Below are 22500 nucleotides of genomic sequence, written 5' to 3'. Positions count from 1 at the left end.
TTTTCCGCTCGCCACCCCTTTTCCCCCCGATAAAATTTCAGGGGACCCCTCGCTAAGTATATAAAATAGGTATAAAAGCAAACATTTAGTGATAATACATCATAATTTCGTCTCTCCCACATTCAGTTACCATCCCCCATACTGGGTTGCGAAGCAAGATTATAGAAGGTGGGCACTAGATCGCCAAGGTCCCTGTCAGAGTTGACATTCTAAACTTCTGTGGGGAAGGCGCAGGTGAATTACTTAGGAGAAGAGGATGCAGAATTTGCCTTGCTACAAGCCACAATAGGTGCTTTCCCCCACCTCACCCTGCTCCACCCTCCCAGCTCTCAAGGAAACGGATGGAGATTTTGTTTGCTTTGGAATTCGTGTTCTGAGGGCCTCCGCAAAACGCCACTGGCTTAGATATCCTGAAGGCGCTGTGGATAAAACAGCTTTTGCCCTAGAACTAATAGACCTGCTGAAACAGGACCATAGCCAAAAGATGGGACAGAAAAAGCAGGAGTTTTCTTTTTCCCACACCACCAAGAGACACACTGGACACAGTTTCCAAACTTCTCTGAACTTGGGAGAACATCCTCTGTTTCCTTTACTCCTTCCCCTCAAACCCTCATTGGTGGACATGGGTCCCAATGAATGGAACCAGGACCTATCTGCATAGCACAAGCCACAGAGCATCATGTGAAATGGAGTCACAGTCTGTAAAGACCATGGTGAATACAGTGGTTAGTGCAAATAAGCCTCTTGTTTTACAGATAGAGAAACTGAAACAGAGACAGATACTTGGCCTAATTTTCCAGTGTAAATTGGCAGAAAACTGGATCCTAGTACTGTGGCTATTATTTTATTGAATAAAAGGGGTCAAGGGAGGAGAAGAGAAGTGCACCCTAGACTCTTAGAAGCATTATCTCCCTCTCCAAAGTTGCTGCTTTTTATTCACCTGGATAAACTTAGCACAATTATGTGAACATTGGAAAGGTTAACTATTTTTTTGAAGGGATGGAAGACAGGATGGGCCTTAGATTGTTCAATTAATACTTTCATGAAATCTTTTAACTATGTCTTTTTTAATAAATTGTCTGTAGGTCACACACGCACACAATATGAATTTACTTAGTATTCCATCTTCCTTGCAACAATAGCCTCCTTCAATATAATTAACATGACTTAAAGGGCAAACTAGGTGGCACAGTGGATAGGGTGCCAAGGCAAGAGTCAGGAAGTTCAAATCTGGCCCCAAATACTTACTAGATATGTGACTCTAGGCTAGTCACATAAATAGCCTCAGTTTCCTCATCTGTAAAATGAGCCGGAGAAGGAAATGGCAAAATACTCCAGTACCTTTGCCAAAAAAAAAAAAAAAAAAAAAAAAAAAAAAAGAGGGTCTCAAAGAGCTGGACATGAATAAAAACAACTAAACAACAATACAAATTAATTCAATGAGTAAGTCTTGCAGCCTCTACAATCAGCCTTTTATTAGGAAAGCAATAAAAATCTGATCAATAAAGGAGGCTCTTGTTAAACCTAATTGATAATTTCTTCCCCCAAAAAATTTTGAACCTATAGATCTCAAATTTAAGTTAGAAAAAGCTCTCTTACCCACATTAATAACAAAATAAATTGATATGTCAGCTCTAAAGCATTTAACTTATAGAATTAAAATAAGGAGACTTTTTGGGCTTTCCTCTCAAAGACTAAATTCAAGAAAGTTAATTAGCCTCACGAAGATAAATTGCTGATCTTCAGCAAGTGAATACCTCTGGGTAAATTTAGAAGGTTTATTTCATATGACAAAAGTCTATAAAAATTTTTATTAGATTTTAGGAGGATGTGATAACATTCTCTAAATGTTTTTGGTGACTTAAAAGATTCTTGATCTATGTCCATCTCCAATCAGTGATACATCTTGCTTTTTCCTCACAATATCTCTCTCATATATGTTCCCTTCTCTTTGCCCACACAACTACCATCCTCACCTCAATGACCTCTAAATTTGTCTTCGTAGTTTATCTTTTCTAATTCCAACCACTCTTCCTAACAGCTGCCAAAATAATTTGCCTAGAGGTTAGTTCTGACTACATCATCCCCTAAGTAAGTCAGTAAGTTTCCTCTATTCTCTCTAAAATTGGAAATAAACTCCTCTGACATTGAAAGTATTTTACAAACTTCTACCCATTCTGTCTTTCTAGTCTTAATGCATATTTTTCCCTACCGTGTGCTTTAGTGCACCTAAATAGACTTCCTTATTCTTCTTCCCACATGACAATCCATCTATCTTCTGCATGCCTGGAATAGCCTCTTACCTTGCTGCCTTTTAGACTTATTTGGTACAAGGACATTGCTGGTCTTCTCCACCCACCTGTCCCCAGTTTCTAATGCTGATCAATCATTTTAGTCATGTTTGACAATTCATGATCCCATTTGGGGTTTTCTTGGTGAATATACTGGAGAAGTTTGTCATTTACTTCTCCAGGTCATTTTATGGATGTAGGCAATTGAGGCAAACAGGGTTAAGTCACTTGTCCAGGGTCACACAACTAGTAGTCTCTGAGGTAGGATTTGAACTTAGGTCTTTGTGACTACAGGCCCAATGTTCTACCCACTGTACTATTACTATATTACCTGCTCCCAAAGTTAATTAACTCATATCTGTTTTATATATATTTGGTAGCCCCCCAAAAAACCTGTTTGCCTCTTGTTTCTTCAACTGTAAATAGGAATAATAATAGAACCAAATATATATTTCAATATAATTAGTTTTCTTTTCCACCTGATGTTTTATTTTAGTACATTTAAAAACAGTGTTCTGAGAAGGTTTCACCAGACTCCCAAAGGGTCCATCACACACAAAAAGATTAAGAATTCTTAAACTTATGAAGCTGTTACCCGAAACACTAAAAGTAGGTCTCAGCTGAAGAGGAACCTCACAAAGGCCTAGACATTATGAAGCACACACTTTGATGTCAGAAATCAATAAGTACTTGAGTAAACTAATAAAACACACCAAGACTTCTATCCCTTACTCAATAAAACTATGTCATTGGTTAATAGTGCCCCAGGTGGAGAATCCTGACTTTATTGAAATAATAAAACTCATCTTACTTAAGTATTACCCAGATCTTGAAGGGTTAACTCTTCAGAGGGAGTTGCTAGCTTATGAATTAACCTGAAATCAATAAGATTATTAAATTCAGTTCAATTAAAAATATTTATTAAGTGCCTATTAGGGTAAGGATAATATGTTGAGCATTGAGATGAAAAATAGTACTGCCCCTGAGACCTTCTTAGAGAAAGCAGCATCTTTAATCCATTAGTATGGATCTATAATGATTTAATATTTATTTTAAATCACTAAGAATAGGAGTGCATCTTTATACCCTCCCATTCTAGTAGAAGTAAATTCCTTGAAAAAAGATTCTGTTTTGTCTTTGTCATCTGGTGCCTAGCACAGTGCCTTGTATATAGTAGCAATTAATAAATGCTTATTGGAAAGAATTGAACCGAGGAGCCCTTCCTCTCCTGTCCAATGACTATTTTTCATTAATTCTTCTCTTATCTTTTCAATAAAACAATCACACCCAAAAGAAGCTAACACAGGCTTTAGACATTCAGTGACTTTGGAGACTCCTCATTCAAGGTTTCAATCTGTCTCCTGACCCCTACCATCCTTTATAGCACAAGTAAAAGTTTCCCTAATGCAAACTCAGAAGCGCAGCATATGGATTCTTTTGAGTCAGGCTGGAGTTTCCCAACATCCAAATCCCCTTCTGGTCACATATCAGTGACTTCCAGTGTGAGGCAAACCTGTGACATCTGCCCAGAAAGGAAGCAAGAACTTTTTTTTCTTTTTAATTCAGTGAACATTTTTAGCCTAGTGACGGACTTTTGGCCAACTTATTCTTACATATAAAACAAATGAAAAGATGCTCAATATAAATTTCTAATATGTTGAAGAGGTCAGCCTAGTGAAAAGAGTATTGAACAAAAGATTCAGAAGTCAGTTCTGTTCCTGGTTAATCCATTTCCCCCTCTACGACTCAGTTTCTTACTCTGAAAAAAAAAAAAAATGTGTAGCTGAATTGGTTAATCCCTTGGGATCCTCACAACTCTCAAGTTCTATGAGGCTATTATCTAAACCATGAGCGATGCTCAAGAAAATCTCTGCTGGGATACATGTAATATAATCACCAAATCTCTTTCCTTAACCCTGACCCTTAAATGGGGTTCCCATGAAGCCCTAAGAAAAAGAAGGTAGTGTAATTGGGTGAAGATTTTTTGCTACTTTTTCATTTCTGTCATGAAAACTCCTTGTTAAACACGCATACATACACCCGAGAGAGGGCTCAATGTGTGTTACAGACCAGGGAAACTGTCAGAAGACCCATCAATATTGATACATAACTTTCCTGAAACAACCCAAAAGGCATCAGGTTAATAATAGAAACTCATCATGTTCCTCCAAGGCACCATGAGAGCGATAGATTGTGAAAAATAGATTTCCCCCCACCATTTTGGGCAAAGGAAGAAACATATAAGGGACATTCTTTGAAGGACAGTCCCTAGACTACAGTCCCGCTTCATTTTTCATTTCTTTCCCAGCTATATCATGTTGGTCTATTAAAATACAACACCAGTGTGGGAGTAAGCTGAAAGAATAGCTGATCTCCAAAATGAACCACATGCAAACAGGAGATTCCTTTCTCAATGGGCAACTCCCAAAGGACAACAGGGACTCTGCATAGTCCCAGTCAAACTGATGCTTCCACGATTGAACAAGTTGCTTCACAGAGTCAGGAAGCAAAAGGAGAGGAAGAATAATAACTAATCAATACACAATTGAAAGAAAATTTGGGAGACTTGTCCTTTACTTTTGATAATCTCTCAGGGTTACTTCAGTAAACACACTTGAGCTTTGGGAACTTCCAGCACATCCAGCTTAGACCTAATTCAAGTCTCAAATCAGATATATTTAGGGAGGCACCTGATGCATGGAAAAAAGCATAGAATCTATATACAAGAGACTTGACCTGGCATTCCTTCTCTGACACCTTACTAGATGTGTGTCCAGTCACTTACTATACCTTGAGTCTTAGTTTTCTCCTCTATAAAATGGGCATAGGAGTTTGATCAAGAAAATAAATAAACAAGTATTTATTAAGGAAACTATATCTTATTAAGTTCTGGAGAATACAAGTCAGAAGTATAGTGTATACCTCATCCAGTCATTTCAGTCATGAACCCGTTTGGTGTTTTCTTGGCAAAGATAGTGAAGTGGTTATTTCCTTCTCCAGCTCATTTTACAGATAAGGAACCGAAGCAAATAGGATCACACAGCTATTTTGTATCCAAGGCCAGATTTGAACTCAGATTATCCTGACTCTGGACTCTTAAACTTCAAAGCTATATAAATTCTGATATTGACAATGATTGATGATGATATAAATATCCAAGAACTGAGACTGAAACCTTGATTATCCATCTCCAAATCCAATATCTTATCTACTGTGCAAAACAATAAGACACTATACATTTGTGAGGTAGAGGAGGAACAAGAGGGAGGTAAAGGAAAAATAATAATAATTCTTTACATTGCTGAAGACACTTTAATACTCTTCACTCTTTCTGGATGGAAAAGAACAGACATCTTAAGAGAGGAAGAGAAAAAGATGAGTTTTTGGTAGTGGGAAGAGAGAATCAACCGGGGCTGAAGGAATTTCTTTATGGTTTGACATTAACTGAATGAAGGACAATAATTAGCCCTGTTCATCATAGCCATGTATATAGGGCGTCAAGTCAAAAGGGCCCTGCATTTTTTAAGAGGATTGTTGTACTATGCATAAATATTATGTTTGAGGTTAACTGAGTTTTAGTTTCTTTAGTTTGATGAATAAAAATGACCTTTATAAGTGAGTAGTCAATAAATATTTGCCATTAAAAAAATAGGCCAGAACAGACCTATGATTTCATTAGCACTGGAAACCTCCAGAGGAATAGACTGTTTATAATATTGTTCTGCACTTTCTTGGGTACTTGTAATCTTCTCCACTTGCCTAGGCCACAAGGTGGTTAAGGGTCCTGTGGTTGGACAGGATTTGAATATAAGTCTCATCTGCAAATTCAGCTCTTTATCCACCAAGTCGCACATTAATAGCACTATAAAGCACTTATCCTTACATAAATGAGTTATTTTACTCTTGCTATTATACAAGATATTGTGATGGCTACAGAGATGGATAATAAATCAATGGATATGGTGCTAGAATTGGAGTCTGGAAGAGATGAATTCTAGTGCTGCTTCAGAAACTTACTAGCTCTGTGACCCTGGGCAAATTTGCCTCATATTTCTCATCTAAAAAATGGTAATAATAATAGTAGTATCAACCTTCTAGAATGGCTGTGAATTCTAAATGCAATAACATAGATAAAGGGCTTGGAAACCTTAAAATGTTATGTAAATACTAATGATGATGATGATGATGATGATGATATGATCCTCGTCCCTCTCCCAACTTGCAAACACAGATTGATAACAATAGTAATTCACAGTTATATAACACTAAGTTTTATAAGGCACTTTTCTTAAAATAATCCTATCCAATAGACCAAAAGTATTATTATCCCCATTTCACAGGGAGAAAAAACTAAGGCTCAAAGAGATTATATAACATAGTTGTAATTATAATACAATAATAGCATTTACTTATATAGTGACTGTTATCTGCCAGGCCCTATGCTAAGCACTTAACAAATATTATTTCATTTGATTTTCATAGCAACTTTGGGAGGTAGGTGCTATTATTATCCCCATTTTACAGGAATTTAAGGAAATTGTGGCAAACCTACATTAGGTGATATATCCAGAGTCACGAAGCTGATAAGTGTTTGAAGCCCAAGATCAAACAACTAGCAGATATCATGGGGTTTAAGAGATGATCCAAAACCTTCAGGTCTTTTCAATGCTAGATATTGTCAGGCTATTCAAAATTATCAAAGAAGTGGACAAGCCAGGGAAGAGAATGCAGCCCCCCTGATTCCTGACTTTGTGACCTAATGCATCCATCAATCTTCCCTTCAGGTTTTTTTCTTCCCTGGCTGCCTCCACCCCTCCTTATCCTGACCCAGAGTCCTCTCTGCTATCTGGCTGCTGGACCTCTGAGAAATAGAAGTCATCGGAGGAGTCTGGGTGGCTTAGATTAAAATGTCCAGTTTCATTCGTGACCCACCCATTTCAAAATGAAAACTATGGAGTGAAAGGTGAGCTTCTTCATAAACAGCTAGATTGCAATCCCCAGAACCTGTTTTCTTTTCTAGCCAGAAATTCCAATCCAGCCCTCTGGAACATTGGGATATTACCTAGGGCTGCAGCTAATTAATGGGGGGTGGGGTAGGAATAAATAAAGCAACAAAGAGCCTGGGTTCTGGATGCTTGAAGGCTAGCTGATTTCCAACTGTATTGCTAACTAAAGGATCACTATAGGAACCATCAATCTTTCCAAGCCTAGAGAAGGATCTTCCTGCAAAATGGGTACAAGAATGTTTGTATTCCCTGCCTTGAAAAGGTGAAAAAGACCTTTTCAAAGAATTATTGGAATGGATGGCCCTAAACAATAAGTGGAGAGAATTTCTCATTTTCCAGAACTAAGTCAGAAAAAGGCAGCAGACACTATCCTTCTCTCCAAAGCTGTCTGAGAGCTGGCAGAAGGAGACATTGAATCATTCTGCATGTGTCAGTGAGCCATGATATGACAACGAGGTCAGATGGACCTGACAAATATTTTCAAGGAACAGGATTTCTGGAACTTAAAAATCCCAATTCCAAGAGAGAGGGGGGAAAGAGGAAATATCATCCTTCCAGAAGACATGTGAAAACTATCAAACCAAATTTAATTTCCAGTTAATAACCATGTGATTCTCAATAGACTGACCTTCTGCACTTTCCTTAAAACTTAACTTCAATTGTCAAGAAGCCATAGGCTTTCCCAGTATGATAATAATTAAGCTAGCATTTATATTAGAATATGTTTGCAAATCACCTTACACATGTGTGTATACACATCTTATCTCTAGTAAGAAAGTTTCATTAATGATGAGGACTTGAGGTGGGAAAAAGTATAAAAAAGGAAGGGCAACAAAATGAAATGGTTATTTTTATTCTCTTTACCTCCATGACTCCTCCCAGAATATGAAAGGGGAAAAGAAAAAGAAACAGTTTAAGTGTTAAGCCTGGAATAAGAAAGATCAGGTTCAAATCCTGCCTCCAGCATTTAATGGAGGACCATGAAACCACAGTTTCTTTATCTATAAAATGGGACTCATAATACTTACAGTTGTTGCCTCACTATTGAGAGGCTTAAATAAAATAGCATATAATAGTGACCCAAAAATCTTAGTGTGGTTTTTAACCTTCTAACACTTAAAACTTTATAAGATTTTGGGGACACCCTGCATACATATATTTGCAAACCTTGATGCATTACTAAAAAGTATCAATTAATATTGTTGGAATCTTGGATGACTTTCACATGGTCAGACTCAGACCCTCATAGAATTTTAGCATTGGTATGGGCCTTAAAGGAGAATTTGTCCTAGTTCATCCCAAAATAGAAGCCTAGAGGTCTCAGCTTATGGTTGTACAGTATTTGAGGCAGGTGCAAGACATAATGGAGTTTGATTGGTTAAAAGAAAGCATTGAAATCTTAATGGCTTTGAATTTTTTACCTAAGTCTTCTATGCATTGTATGTTCTGAATCAATCATTTATTTACATCCCATTGGGCAAAAGGAACCAAGAAATTTGTAAGAAATATATATATAAATTTAAAAAAAAAAAAAAAGGCCTTCTGAGAAGTTGAGCACCTACTCTGAATCTGACACAATCAATACCAAAATATGCCTCTGGGACTCTAGTTTCAAGCTCACACCTGCAGACCTCAGCCTTTCCTTCCCCACCCACACAGAGTTCAAAAGAGAACAAAAACCAAACAGTTTGCTTTCTTCCTGCTTGCTGCTGCTGCCAATATCCTGACCTCTCAGGCTCTGGCTCCTGTCTACCAAAGTTTTCTAACCTATCTGACCCTTCCAATTGACCTGTGATAGTCCCCTAATCCACATAGTAGATGCTTTCTCCCTCCTTCCTCCTTTCTTCCTTTGTTCCTTCGTATCTTTGTCCTTTTCTTCCTTCCTCCTTCCCTTCTTTTCTTCTTTTCTTCCTTTTTCCTTCCTTTTTCCCTTCCTTCTTTTCTTTTTTCTTCTTTCCTTCTTCCCCTCTGTCCTCCTATCTTCCCTTCTTCCCTTCTTTTTTTCACTCCCCAAGTCACATAGGTAGTAAGTAGCAAAAGGAGGTTATTAACTCAAATCCTCTGACTCCAAAGCTAGCTTTTCCCCCACTACTTCATATTACCTTCCCATAGCTCCTGTAACTACAACCATTTCTTTGTAGAAGTAAGGCAGGTAGACTTGCTTGCATATATTTGTATACTTGAAATACCATAATTGGCCTCCAGCTTCTGAATCCTAGTAGCTTATAAAACTGCTATAAAATAGAAGTATTAACCCTATGGATGGATCACAATGAAAAACCAAATCTTAACAGACCAATTCACTTATGATTTTCTTGACCATCTATTCCAAGGATCATGGCTCATTCCCTCTTCATTGAGAGTCAATCAATAACATTTATTAAGAACCTACTAGCTGTCAGGCACTGTGCTAAGCATAGGAGATACTAATAGAAAGCCCATGGCCACAATCTAATGGAGGAATGCAATACATAAAAGAAAGATGAAGGGGTTGGGGGAAAGGAGAAGAAGGAAGAAGAGAAGTTGTGGACTCAGTGCCCAAGGTGAAGAAACCAGTCAGAGAAGTCCCAAAGCATTAGAGCCAGGTGAGAAATGAAAGAGAGATTTCCCTCCTTGAAGGAAGATCTTCTTAAATGGAAATTTGGAGTTCATGACCCCACCTTCCAAGCAAATGATGAAATAGAATACCAAGGCTGATGAGATTCCAGGATGATGAAGTTCTCCCTATGATGAGCTTCCTAGAGCAAGATGGAAAAGTCAGTCAGTCAGAGAAGTCTCAAAGTAGTGCAACCAGGTGAAAAAGGAGGACATATCTTGTAGAAAGTTCTATTGGAGCTGCAAAAACCAGCATCAGGTGCACCATATTGGAGACATCCTCCAGTATCTCTGGGCCCTATTATAGCATTAAATCAGTTCTGTAGTCTGGAAATGTTGCCTTCATGGTCAATGCCCTATCACCCAAATCATGCTGCAATAGTTTCGTTTGGTAAGAGGTGAGAAAGGGAAAAAGGGAGGGACTGGAGATCAAATTTTCACTTAAACTGCCTTCATCCAAACCACAGACTCAAGTGAATTCCTAGCATTGTAAAGGGCTCTTCATTGGAATGCAGCAGAGATTAGAACAGCTGTACTCTGGGAAAAGGAAGGCTGAGGGATGAGGTTGTGTAATTTGTTTAAATGTTGCTAAGACAACTGTAAATCTGGTCTGCTTAGTAACAGTGTGAGATTGGAAGCCATGGGATTAAAAGACCATTCTAGGTCAGCTTCTCCTTCTCTAGCCAGTCATGCCTATTTGAACTTCCTATAAAACAATAAGACTCCCAGTCCTTATGCTTTTAGTATCGACTGTGCAGGTGACCCAAGCTTGTGAAAGTGGAGAAGGGGAAAGTTGTCTTCTTAATGGAAAAGTCTTCTACTTTATAAAGAAAGAGACGTTTCTTTAATGACATTTTCTGGCAATGCCAGTCGGCTAGGGAGACACCAGGTATCACACCATAAATGTTATACTCAGTCTTGGAGTTGCTTGGTGAGAGAAAATCACCAGCTGAAATGGTATAGCTAAAGTTTTAGGCGTATTTCTTCTCATGGTCAGTCAGGATTTTACATCGTGATGACAAATGTAAGGTGATAATATTCTTTTAAGTTTTCACCCAGGGAGATAATCATCCATATTTACTCTGGATAGACAGAATTGAACAGGTGGGAAGCACCTTTGAGGTCACTGATTCTAACCAGGACCTGAGCAAGAATCTCTCATATAACATTAACCTTTTCCACAACTAGTCAGCCAGTCTCTTCTTAAAGACTTGCAATGATGGTGGATCCAATTCTTCTGTGGCAGCCCACTTCACCTTTGACTAATTGTCAGGAAGTTTTTCTTTATATCCAGCTGAAGTCTGACTCTATAAAACTCCTACCCATCTATTGCTCCTATGCTGTCCATGAGACCAATCGAAACAAGGCTACCCTTAGTCCAAATGACCATCAAAAAAAAAAAAAAAAAAAAAAGAATCCAACTATTGTGATCATGTGCTACTGGAGGATTTATTAAATATCATTAAGTCAAGGATTTTGTTTGAAATTTCTCCTGCATTCTCTCCTCCTTACCCTGACCCACATACTCTGCCCCTCTGTGTTTGACAATTTCCATATCTTCTATCAGTACTGAATTAGCGCATGCACAAAGGGAGAAATCATCTTAAGAGAAAGCATAATGGATAGAACACCAGTCTAGAAAATGGGACACCCAATTTCTAGAAGTGGCTCTGGCAGTAGTTAGCTGAATGACTGGGAATGAGTTAGTTAAATCACTCTGCTTTTCCATTTTTTTCTTCTGGAAAATGGCAATTGAAATAGTCATAATATTTTCTGTCCAGGAGAAACCATAAAGATCACCTGGTCCAGCTTCCTCATTTTATAAATTAATAGACAGAAGGATCATGCAGTTTACCTAAGGGTCACTCACAAATGCAGTGCTGATCAATACAGATCTGATCTCCCTTATATAACCATCTTAGTACTTTATCAAATGAGATCATGTGTGTGAAAGTTCTATAAAATAGAGCATTTCTTACACAAATACACACCTCAAGAAAAGGATTCAAATTGAGTATCAGTATATACAGTATCTATGAGTATACAGTGCTTTGAAAAGCTAGAGATAAAGATCTAGAGGCTATCTAGTCCAACCCTATTATTTGAGGAGGAGGAAACTGAGGTCCTGAGGTCCCCGAGGCCATGAAGGCAGTAAGCAATAGAGATGGGATTAGAGCTCAGATACTCGGATTCCAGATTCAGTCCTCTTTCTTTTTTTTTTTTTTTTTTTTTTTTTTTTTTGATTCAGTCCTCTTTCAACATTTCTATGATGAAGGAAATTACTCAGTCAATCAATAAACATTTATTAAGTGCCAGACACTGTACAAAGTATCAGGAATACAAAAAAAGGCAAAAGTCAGTCCAGCTCTTGAAAAGCTCCATAGTCCAATGGGGAGACAATATAAAAAAATATTATGTATAGACAAGTCATATACAGGAGAAATTGGAAATGATAAAAAGAGGGGAAAGCACTAGTATTAAGGCAGATCAGCAATGGTTTCCTGTAGGAGGTGGGACTTTAGCTGGAACCTGAGAAAATCAGGAAGTGGAAATAAAGAAAGGGAATATTTTAAGAATGGCGTACTCCAATAAAAATCCAGAGTAAGGGCGTATCTAATGTGAAGAAGAGCAAATAGGCCAGTGCCATGGATCATGAAGTCTGTGAAAGGTTGGGGATGGGAGGCAATTTATGGCTTTGAATTCCAAGCAGAAGATTTTGCATTTCATCCTAGAGGTGATAGACAACCACTGGAGTTTACTAAGTATCTGGAGAGGGAATATGTTCAGACCTGCTATTTATGAAGTAAGTTTAGCTGCTGAGTGGAAGATGGCCTGAGATAAGGAGACTTGAAAGGAGGCAGGCTTCTGCAATAGTCCAGATGTGAGGTGACTAGGGAAGGCTTGTCCATATGTGGTGACAGTACCAGAGAAGAGAAAGGGGAATATTTCAGAGATGTTGCAGGACTTGGACACAGTCTAAATGTAGAGAGGAAGCAATGAGAAAGAGTTAAGAGTCAAGGATGGCACCTGGGTTGGAAGTCTTGGTGACTGAATAGATAAGTGGTACCCTTGACAGTAAAAGGGAAGTTAGAAGGAAAGGAAGCTTTGGAAAAGAAGGTGAGTTCATATGGAACATGTTGAGTTTAAGATGTCTATGGCACATCTACTTCAAGAGGTCCAATAGGCAGTTGGAGATGCAAACCAGAGGTCAGCAGAGAGGTTAGAGCTAAATAAGTAGATTTGAGAATTATCAGGATAGAGATGACCATTGAATCCATGGGATTAAGTCTCTCTTTAAAAGTGTCTTAAAAGATCCTATGATCTCAGGTAAGCATAAAAGGAGGGACAGAATTTCTCTACCACCCACTTTTTATTTAGGCAGGCTCTCTTGTCCCTTTAATGTATTCTAAGTTCATTTTTACCTGAGTCATTCCAATTTCAATTTAGGAAACTTTTACTAAGTACCTTCCCTAAGAAAGAGAACATCTCCCTATTTGCTCAAGAACATATAAAATTTACATAAAACTTGGTTCTTTGTCTTCAGAGGACTCATGGTCTAGAAGAGAAATACAGTGTCCAGTCATGCAAAACAGCATTTATTAAGTAGTTACTCTGTGCTAGCCAGTGGAAATGCAAAGGAAAAACAAAACTACCCCTGTCTTGAAGGAACTAATATTTTAATGGAGGAGTCAAAGTTCTCATTTTATTTTATTCCTATGTCTCTCCTACCCCATTGCCATATTAATATTAAACTGAAGGTTCTATAGTTGGTAGCTCAGGAATGTCCCTTTTATGTAAGAAGGACAGCTCATTATTAGAATCACTTTTTTCTTTTTTGTAATTTAGAAAATAACCTAAGGCAGATATCTACATGCTGTCAACAATCCACTTCTAGGTCACTGAGGGGATAATGTAAATCCTATATTCCTCACACTCTAACTAGCCTATGGCCTGGCCCCACTACGTCCTAACAATGGATGGAATGTGCTTTTCAGAACTTGCTCAGCAGGACAGACATGCTTGGTCAACCCCTGGAAAAGTGACTGAGGTCACTGGGACACAGACAGGATCCAGATGATTGGACCTCTAACCAGGCTGTCTTGCTTCAGCAACATGCAGGGGATAAACCCTGGTGTTTTGCAGATGGAGGACATAGAGAGAAAAGAAAGGGAATCCCTAAAGTGAGGGAAATTTTCACGGACATTCAGGCTACTCTAACAGTCAACAGGGCCAGGCTTCCGCAGTGTTATTATTAAGCAGGTGGAGATAATCCTTCAGAACTACTCTCCCTTCACACCATGAGGATTTTGCTTCTTTCTTTTGGTTCTGTGGTCCCATTTTTTGCCATCCAATCTTATGTTTTGAGAGCTAATCTTATGCTTCATGGACAAGAATAGTAGCCCCCCCCCCCCAGGTCTTTCCCTCCCTCTGCCATCAAAACTTACTTCTTCTACTCCATATCTGAATCCTCCAGGTCCTAACTCTACCAAAACTTGTGTGATAAATCAATTTCTGCTGGGTTACTAATGAATGATAGGGCTGCTCCTCCTAATCAGCCCATTCAAAATTATAAAGAAAAGGCAGTTAATGGGTCTCCTGGCTTAGCTGGCTCCCGTTTGTCTTTTTTTTTTCTTCAGGTTTATGTTATTTAAAAAAAATTTATAAACTTATTAGTCACTAACATTTTCAACAAACAAACAAAAATACTTCTATTTGAAAGTCTAAGCTTTTGTAGTTTGTAGCTTTTGTTTTTCCTACTGGGATAGATTTTTTATTTAATTTTTTTATTAATATCTAGTCTCCCAATTGAACAAATAAAAAACCCTGAGAAAACAAAGCCCTTGATATATACATGCATAATACTGCAAAACAAATTCCCACATTGGTCATGTCTAAAAATGCATGTCTCCTTCTGCATTTTAAGTTCATCACCTTATTAAAGTATATAGTGAACATTAAATTTAACAAGGTAGTAACAAAATTGCATTGTTTTGTGTTCCCTTCTGAGCTGCTTTTTCTATTCTTTTTGATGAATTTTTTATGTCTTATTGATGTTCTTTTATTTCTTTTTTGGTGACATCTTTATCATTACCCACTAACTTTTCCCACCCCAATGAGTCTTGCATTTTAATGTTAATCTACCAACTACCCAGTTCTTCACTATGTTTCTACCCTTGGCAATATCCCCTCCTCCTCCTTGTAGAATCTTAAAACCATTCTTAAAGTCACCATCAACAAAGTGCCTTCTATGTATGGAATACATGGCACTGTAGGAGATACAGAGAAAATGAAGACACCTTTTCTATCTTCATAGAACTTACAGAATCACAAAATCTCTAAGGGCCATCTAGCCTAAATCATATGACCATCCTCTGTTTTAGCAACTCTGTTAACAATAAACTCATTATTTCTTTGGACTGTCCGTCCACCTGAAATCAACCTCCACGTAACTTTCACTCATTAGTCCTATTTCTGCCTTCTGGGGTTTAGCAGAATAAACCTAATTCCTCAGTTATCAAAAATTCCTTATTTTATTGTCTTTTTTTCTGTGTGTATTTGTACCCCAGTGCCCTAAGGCTTAAGTGCTTATTAGCACTAAGTGCTTAATTGATGATTATTGACTAAACTTGAATTTGTCTTACATCAAAACTTGGTCTCAAATCCAGTTTCAAGGCTTATTAAGTCTTGCATTTTTCAAAAACAAAAATCCCTGTCAACTAGGAAATAAGTAACAAGGGAAAGTTTAATAAAGGACATATCTTTGTGTTGGCTTTTAAAAGAGAGGTATGTAACCAAAGAGTGAAGAGAAAGAAGGATGATACCCTAAGCTTAGGGAATAGCTCGGAGAAAATCAAAGCAGAAAGCAGAGGAGAAATGGCCAAAACCAGAGTGGTGTCAATGGGTATAGATGAGATAGAAGTGAGTCACCTTTCAGAGGCTGAATTGAATGACCTTGATAACTTATTGTATACAAAATATAGGGGATAGTGGAAAAACAACAGATCTAATGACAGTCTTGAGATCCATTTGTGGATCCATTTTGTGGGAAACACAGAGTCAGCTGCCACTGATATAGAGGATCAGAATTAGGGGAAGAATTAACAAATGCAATTAACATGAGATCTGGGATCTAAATCTGTAAGGCACCTGCATCTTGCCCAATCTTCTCATTTAATAGATCAGAAAACTGAGGGGCAGAAAGAGTAAATTTCTTGTAGGTTATAAACCCAATCCAAATCCAGATCCACCACTCTTTCTACTTTACTACATCCTATCAGTATTGAATTTGAGATGATAATGGAACAACCAAGAGAAGATGTCCTGTAGGCTATGGATTTGAAACTTAGGGAAGTGGTTTGTATTTAAAGATGCAGATTTGGGAGTTGTCTGTATAGAGGCAGTAGCTGATAGCTTGGCAATGAATAAATTGCCCAGAAAATATAGAACAGTAAGAAGGACAAGGACAGAATCTTAGAGAACACATCCTGTTAGAAAGAAGACTAGGAGATGATAAAGAGCAAAGAGGGAGATGAATAATAATAGGAAAACAAGAAGAATATGGTGTCTCTGAAGGTAAAGGACGAATGAGGATTCAGAATGATGGAGTAGTCGACAGTATCAAAAACCTAGGAAGAAGAGGATTGAAAACAAGTCTTTTGGATTAAGCTATAAGGAGGGTCTCAGATGTTCCCTGAGAAACAAGTGACTGAGGAGAATGGGGAATCAGGGGCATCCAGTATAAATTACTTTTTCAAAAAGTTTGGGTGGTGATTCTGAGCTTTGATGAGTAGAAGAGTTGAGGAGGTCCCAATCAGAGAGACTTAGTGTTCTATAATATATGATATGATATTGAATTTAATAGGAGCCTTCGATACCCATTCCCAAAAGATTTTGATGAAAATATTGGGTGTCAAATCAAGTCTTTCAGCAGTTTCTACTGATATTACTCAAACCTATTTGACCTGAGACTAAGGTCAGTTCTGATGCCCCGAGAGCAGCTTCAATACAAAGACATACATTGGACACCACAGAATGCCAAGTTCTGACAGGTTCTAGTTTTCTGGAATTAATCACAAGAATCAAAGCCCCAAGTGGACTGTGTAAAAATGCCATTTGCTTCACAAAAATCTGCTGAAACTCGAGCTGATTTTGTGTGTCTTGTCTACCAATTTTTTTAACTGAAAGAACCTATCCTCATGCAATATTAAGAATACAAATGTAAACACACACACACAGTGGGAAAGTGGAATCTCATCTTTTAGCAACATTAACTTCCCATTCAGCTCTTCTGTTATGATGAAGCAGGCAGTGAAATGCCAGGCTCCTTTCAGATATTCTAAGTTGAACATTTCAAAGGCTTGGGTTAGAATGTGTGGGAAATCTATGCTTTTCATTCCCCAACAATCTTGCCATTAAATTGTAAACCTTAATGTTACATTGAGGTAGCTTTGGGATTTTAATTGCCCTGAGCTTAAGTTAACACTAAAAGAGGGGGAATTGTAAGGAGAGGGGGGGAAAAAAAAGCCTTATCTATATTGCTCGGAGTTGCATAATTGTATTCTTGTGCCACTCCATTAGTTTTAAAGTAGCCTCGACTATCAGAAACCAAAAGGAAAAACAAGAAAGAAATCATTAGGTTACTCTGGAGAATTCTGCAGAATTCTAGGTTCCTTTGTCTAGAGCCAAAGAGAACAATGACACTTAAAATTCAGTAAAAGAAAAGGGAAAATCAACACCTGTGTGGAAAATCTGAATCCCATTTACCTCTTTCTTTTAAAGTGTCTTCTGGTTTCCCCTATTTATCCCTACCCTAATAAAAAAATTAATCATGTACTCTTTTCCTCATAAAGGATATAACATTTGAAACTTTAAGCATCAGCTAGTAAAGCTAGCCAAGAGCAGAAAGAGTCTCACAATTATTTTTAGAGCTGAAAAAGCACATTTTTCCCATCTCCTTAACTCACAGAAGACTTAAGAGAATTAGCTCAAACTTTCCAAAAATAAAATTTCACCTTGGTAATGTAGCCACACCTAAAAATATTTGGCCCCCAAAAAGGTTTAAGAAAGTAAAAAATAAGAGCTTTATGACCAACAGCTTCAGTTGTGGTCTTGGCTACAGTATTTATTAGCACTAGTACCAGGAAATGTTCTTTATACATAAACACACATTCACACACACACACACACACATGCATATATATATATATATATATATATATATATATATATATATATATATATATATATATATATATATATATAGGTATATATACACCACATATATATTCAAAGTTGAGAAAAAGGGACACTTTTATAGTTGAATTAAGCCACAGACAAGCATGAGAGTGTAGAAACCCAGAGGTCCCCAGTTTTGACAAGCCGGGGATTCAGGTGACCATGATTCATCAAGAACCAGCCTCTGTTTGCATGTGTGTCTATATCCTTTGCCTTCAGTATTTCAAATCTAGCCCTAATTTAGTGTTTCATGGCATTTTTATTCATATTAATTCTTCCTGCAAACATCTCTCATTCTTATATTTAGGCTGAATAATAAAGGACCAATAAAATCCATCAAGGCAGAAATGATAGCTAGAAAGCAATTATTTCCTTTACTCTTCAGATCTTACTTATGGAATATCCCATATGGTACATGGAAATACTGGAGATATTTTATAGCACATAGAAAAGACCAACGTAGTCCATTTCTGTAATGAAGCTTATAACCTATTGCTTCAAATGATATTACCACAGAAAGTCCCTTTGCCCTAAGATTAAAAAAACACATTTTCCTTTATTCTCTCTTTTCCATTGCCTATGAAAAGTGACCAGACAGAAATCAAATTCTTCTTTTTTTCTGAGGCATTTAGGGTTAAGTGGCTTGTCCAGTGTCACCTAGCTAAGAAGTGTCATATGTCTGAGGCCAGATTTGAACTCAGGTACTCCTGATTCCAGGGCTGGTGCTACAAATTCTCCTTTTTGTCATTGTGAACACCTGAAGTAATTCAACCAGAGGATGCTTAGACAAGAGCGAAAGAAAATAAATATTTTAGGCAAAATGAAGAGAGGTTCCATGGAAGCCCAGAGACTCTGTAATACACTGGAAAAAGTGCCGGGTCTCAAGTTAAAATACTTGGATTCTGAAATTTATTATCTGTGCAATCATTGGCAAATTTCTATATGACTCAGTCTCTTTATCTGTAAAGTAAGTGTTGGGACTTGATAGCCACAGAGATCCCTTCCAGATCTATATCTATGATCATGTGACCATGAATGTGAAACAATTCATGTACTGTCAGACACAACTGATAACGGTCTCCCTAGACTGGTTTTTTCTTCATTTTTTTCATCTTTATTATAAGGAATGTCTCTGTAGGTCAGGAAAGAGTTAAGAGAAGAATTCTATTTGAAAATGAATGTTATATAAAAGCAAAAATTAACAACAAATAGAAAAGGATGATGTGGAACTCTCCAAAAAGGTAGATATTCAAGGCTGATTTTCCATTCCTACTCAGATAAGTGAAGGAGAAGTAGCTAACATGAAGTTACATAATTTTTAAAAGTATGAGGAAGGACACTGTATCTTCAGAGAACCCAAACACTGGGTCATTTCAACCTCTAAGCCAATCAGTTCTGTAAAAATTCAGATAAAAGCTTTGTGCAGAGCAAAACAATACTTAGTTAACTGAGTTTTCTTACTTTTAATGAATTGTTTTGAGACAATATATACATAACCAGTATGTTTCCAGTTAATTCCAACAGATGTCATGAAGTTTCCCAAATAGGGTCAAACAGAGGGAATTGTCTGATTTGTTAATAGGGTTGGGAAATTGGTTTTGTTTCTCGTTTGGTTCCTTTCGAATTTTAAAGTAGTCAAGGAAAGAAAATTTTGTACAAATTGATTGAACTTTTTTGAAAAAGAATTATTTCATTATTAGAAACCTTTTGGAGAAAGGGATGCAGAAAGAAAGACAGAGAAAGAATGAATAAGTAGAAGGGAAATAGAGAGGGAGAGGGAGAGACAGAGAGACTGAGGCAGGGAAGGAAAAGGGAAGAGCGGGGTAGAGGAATGTGCTTTTCATTCCCCAACAATCTTTCCATTCATTATAAACAGCTCTATTTTATAGAATAAGAAAAGGAGAGAGAGAAGAAACAGAAGATATAGATATTAAAGATAAAGCAGTTCAAGTCAGAGACTAGAGAAATATTTGAATTTAGGGGTTTAAAAAAAAAAGAAAAGAAAAGAAAAAGCCATGGTCATCAAGGCCATGAGAAGGAATAATCAGAGAAATAGAAAAATTATGAAAATGCTATAAAATATAACCAAGAAAAAGAGCCTCATCAAGAAGGAGGGCTGTGATTTATGGTGCCAAAAGTTACAAGGGAGTTGAGGACCTTAGAAGAAGAATAGATTTCATTTCTACATCATTTCTAGATTTACAAAGTACTTTACATGTGTTATCTCTTGTCAACCTCACTACAACCCTGGGATGGTGATGCTATTATCATACCCATTTTACAGATGAGAAAACAGGAGCTAAGAGAGACCAATTCCCTTCCCCTGCATCATACAGCAAGTAAATCTCAGAGGCAAGATTACGAATTCAGCACTTTCTGACTCCAAATTCAGTGATTTTTCCATTGCCCCCCTTAACTGCTCTAAATGTAAGTTGGCTTAAAAAGTGATAGGACTGAGCCAAGAGACAAAGAAATGAACTTAGAATCTTTAACATTCCTTCCAGCTATAACATTCCATCAGAATCATGATTTTTGAAAGTTGAGAATTTATGAGATCTCAACAACCCTCTAGTCCAACACATACATAAAAGAACTCCTTACTATGATGTAACCAACAAGTGCTCATCTGGTCTCTGGTTTGAAGAGCTCCAGGGAGGGGGACCTACTCTATCTCCTTCTTCCTTATGATCTCTTTGAAAGTAGGGACTGACTATCTTTTGCTTCTCTCTCTATTCCCAATGCTTAATATAGTGTCTTGACTTTTGAAAAATAATATTTAGGAAGTTTTTTCCTATCTTTCTGCAATTGTTACCTACTGCTTCTTGCTCTGTCCTTCCAGATCAAATATAATTCTAATACATTCTCCATCTAACAGTCCTTCAAATACTTGAAGACAGCTATCTTCAGATCTCCCCCAACTAATTCTTCTCTTCTTTAGGCTAAATAACTTCCGTTCCATCTGTCAGTACCCATTAGATATGGACTCAAGGACTCTCCTCTTCCTACTTCCCCAAAAGTATAATGTCAGCTTATCATTAAGCTGACATTATTCAGCTTATCAATGTCTTTCTTAAACTCTGGCACCTAGAAATAAATACAGAGGCAAAATTATGAATTCAGCTCTTCCTGACTCAGTCAGTGATTTGTCTATTATTACACCCCTTAGCTGTCCTAAATGTAAGTAGCATTAGAAAGTGATAAGGGCAAAATATAGTTAGATGGTTGCTTCTGATTCCTTAGAAGCTATACTCTCTTTATGCTGCTCTTGTAAGCAGCTACATTAAATTTCTGATTCTCATTGAGCTTCTGGTCCACTGAAACCCCAAATCTTGTTCAGAACTACTGCTGTCTAGCCATGTCCCTATGTTATCCTTGTGAAGCTGCGTTTTTTATACCTGAGTGTAAGGGTATTTATCTCTACAAAATTTCTTCTCCATAGATTCCACCCAGTACTCTAGTCTGTCAAGATTTTTTGATGTTCTAACTCAATCATCATGTGCATTAGCTGTCCCTGCTAGGTATGTGTCATTGGCAGGGTACATAAAGGGGAGCAGAGTATGTTATATCATATGGTTTATGATATATATCATGCTGCAAAACCTTTGTCCAAGTAACTGATTTTTTAAAAATGGATACAATAAAGATCCCCCAGAGTACTCCACTGGAAATCTCCAGACACAGGAATAGTGATTTGTTAACACTTACTCCTTGTTTCTACAACTTTTATCATTCATCCTTTGTTCATTGGAGGCAACATGATGTAGTGTGGAAGGTCAAAACCCAGTCTACTTGCCACTATCCTCCAGACTGTATCCTGAACCAAGACTAAGTATATGTAATTGGGAAATATTTAACAAAATTCATGAAAATATAATAAAACATAGATAATGTTAATATGTGGTTTTTCAAGTAAATGAGTGACCCATGGGGATCCTTCTGCATAATCTAGTGCCTCCCTTTTCTATTTGAGTGGAGCAGAGCAAGAGTGCTGAACGTGGAGTGAAGATTAACTCTAGTTTAAATCCCACCTTTGAATTATCATCTAGGTAAACTTAGACTAATCACTAAAGCTCTTCTAAGCCCCAGATTCCTCATCAGTAAAATGGAGTTTAAAATGCCTTTCTTTGTATTTATTCCCAGCACATAGTGCTACCCTGACATATAGCGAGTGCTTCATAAATACTTGTTGATGACAGATGAGTCCTGGGTACACTTTTTAAAAAGACATTGAGAATCTGGAAAGTGTCCAAAAAGAAGCAACTGTAGTGCTGAAGAGATCAGGTGATATGAGAATCAGATGGTGGAATTGGGGATGGATAGCCTAGAGAAGGAAACACTTGTGCAGGAAAAATACTATCTGTCTTGAAGTATTT

General features: G+C 37.4%; 1 protein-coding gene across 9 annotated transcripts in view; it reads left to right on the top strand.

Moving 5' to 3' along the window:
• Window positions 1–22500, top strand: part of KIAA0040 (KIAA0040 ortholog) — a 42002-nt gene that overhangs the window by 10193 nt on the left and 9309 nt on the right. For 7 of the 9 annotated variants that reach the window (XM_074308433.1, XM_074308430.1, XM_074308437.1 and 4 more), the window contains one exon: window positions 7076–7254. The exons of 1 other annotated variant lie outside the window; for it this stretch is intronic. The gene's annotated coding sequence lies outside the window, so the exon portion shown is untranslated. Of the gene's footprint in view, window positions 1–126; window positions 726–7075; window positions 7255–22500 lie in introns of all 9 variants that reach the window. One more of the 9 variants, XM_074308436.1, reaches the window with a different exon arrangement.

Source organism: Sminthopsis crassicaudata, chromosome 4 (genome assembly GCF_048593235.1).
Source record: "Sminthopsis crassicaudata isolate SCR6 chromosome 4, ASM4859323v1, whole genome shotgun sequence".
Classification (NCBI taxonomy): Eukaryota; Metazoa; Chordata; class Mammalia; order Dasyuromorphia; family Dasyuridae; genus Sminthopsis; species Sminthopsis crassicaudata.
This window is presented reverse-complemented; position numbering and strand designations above follow the sequence as displayed.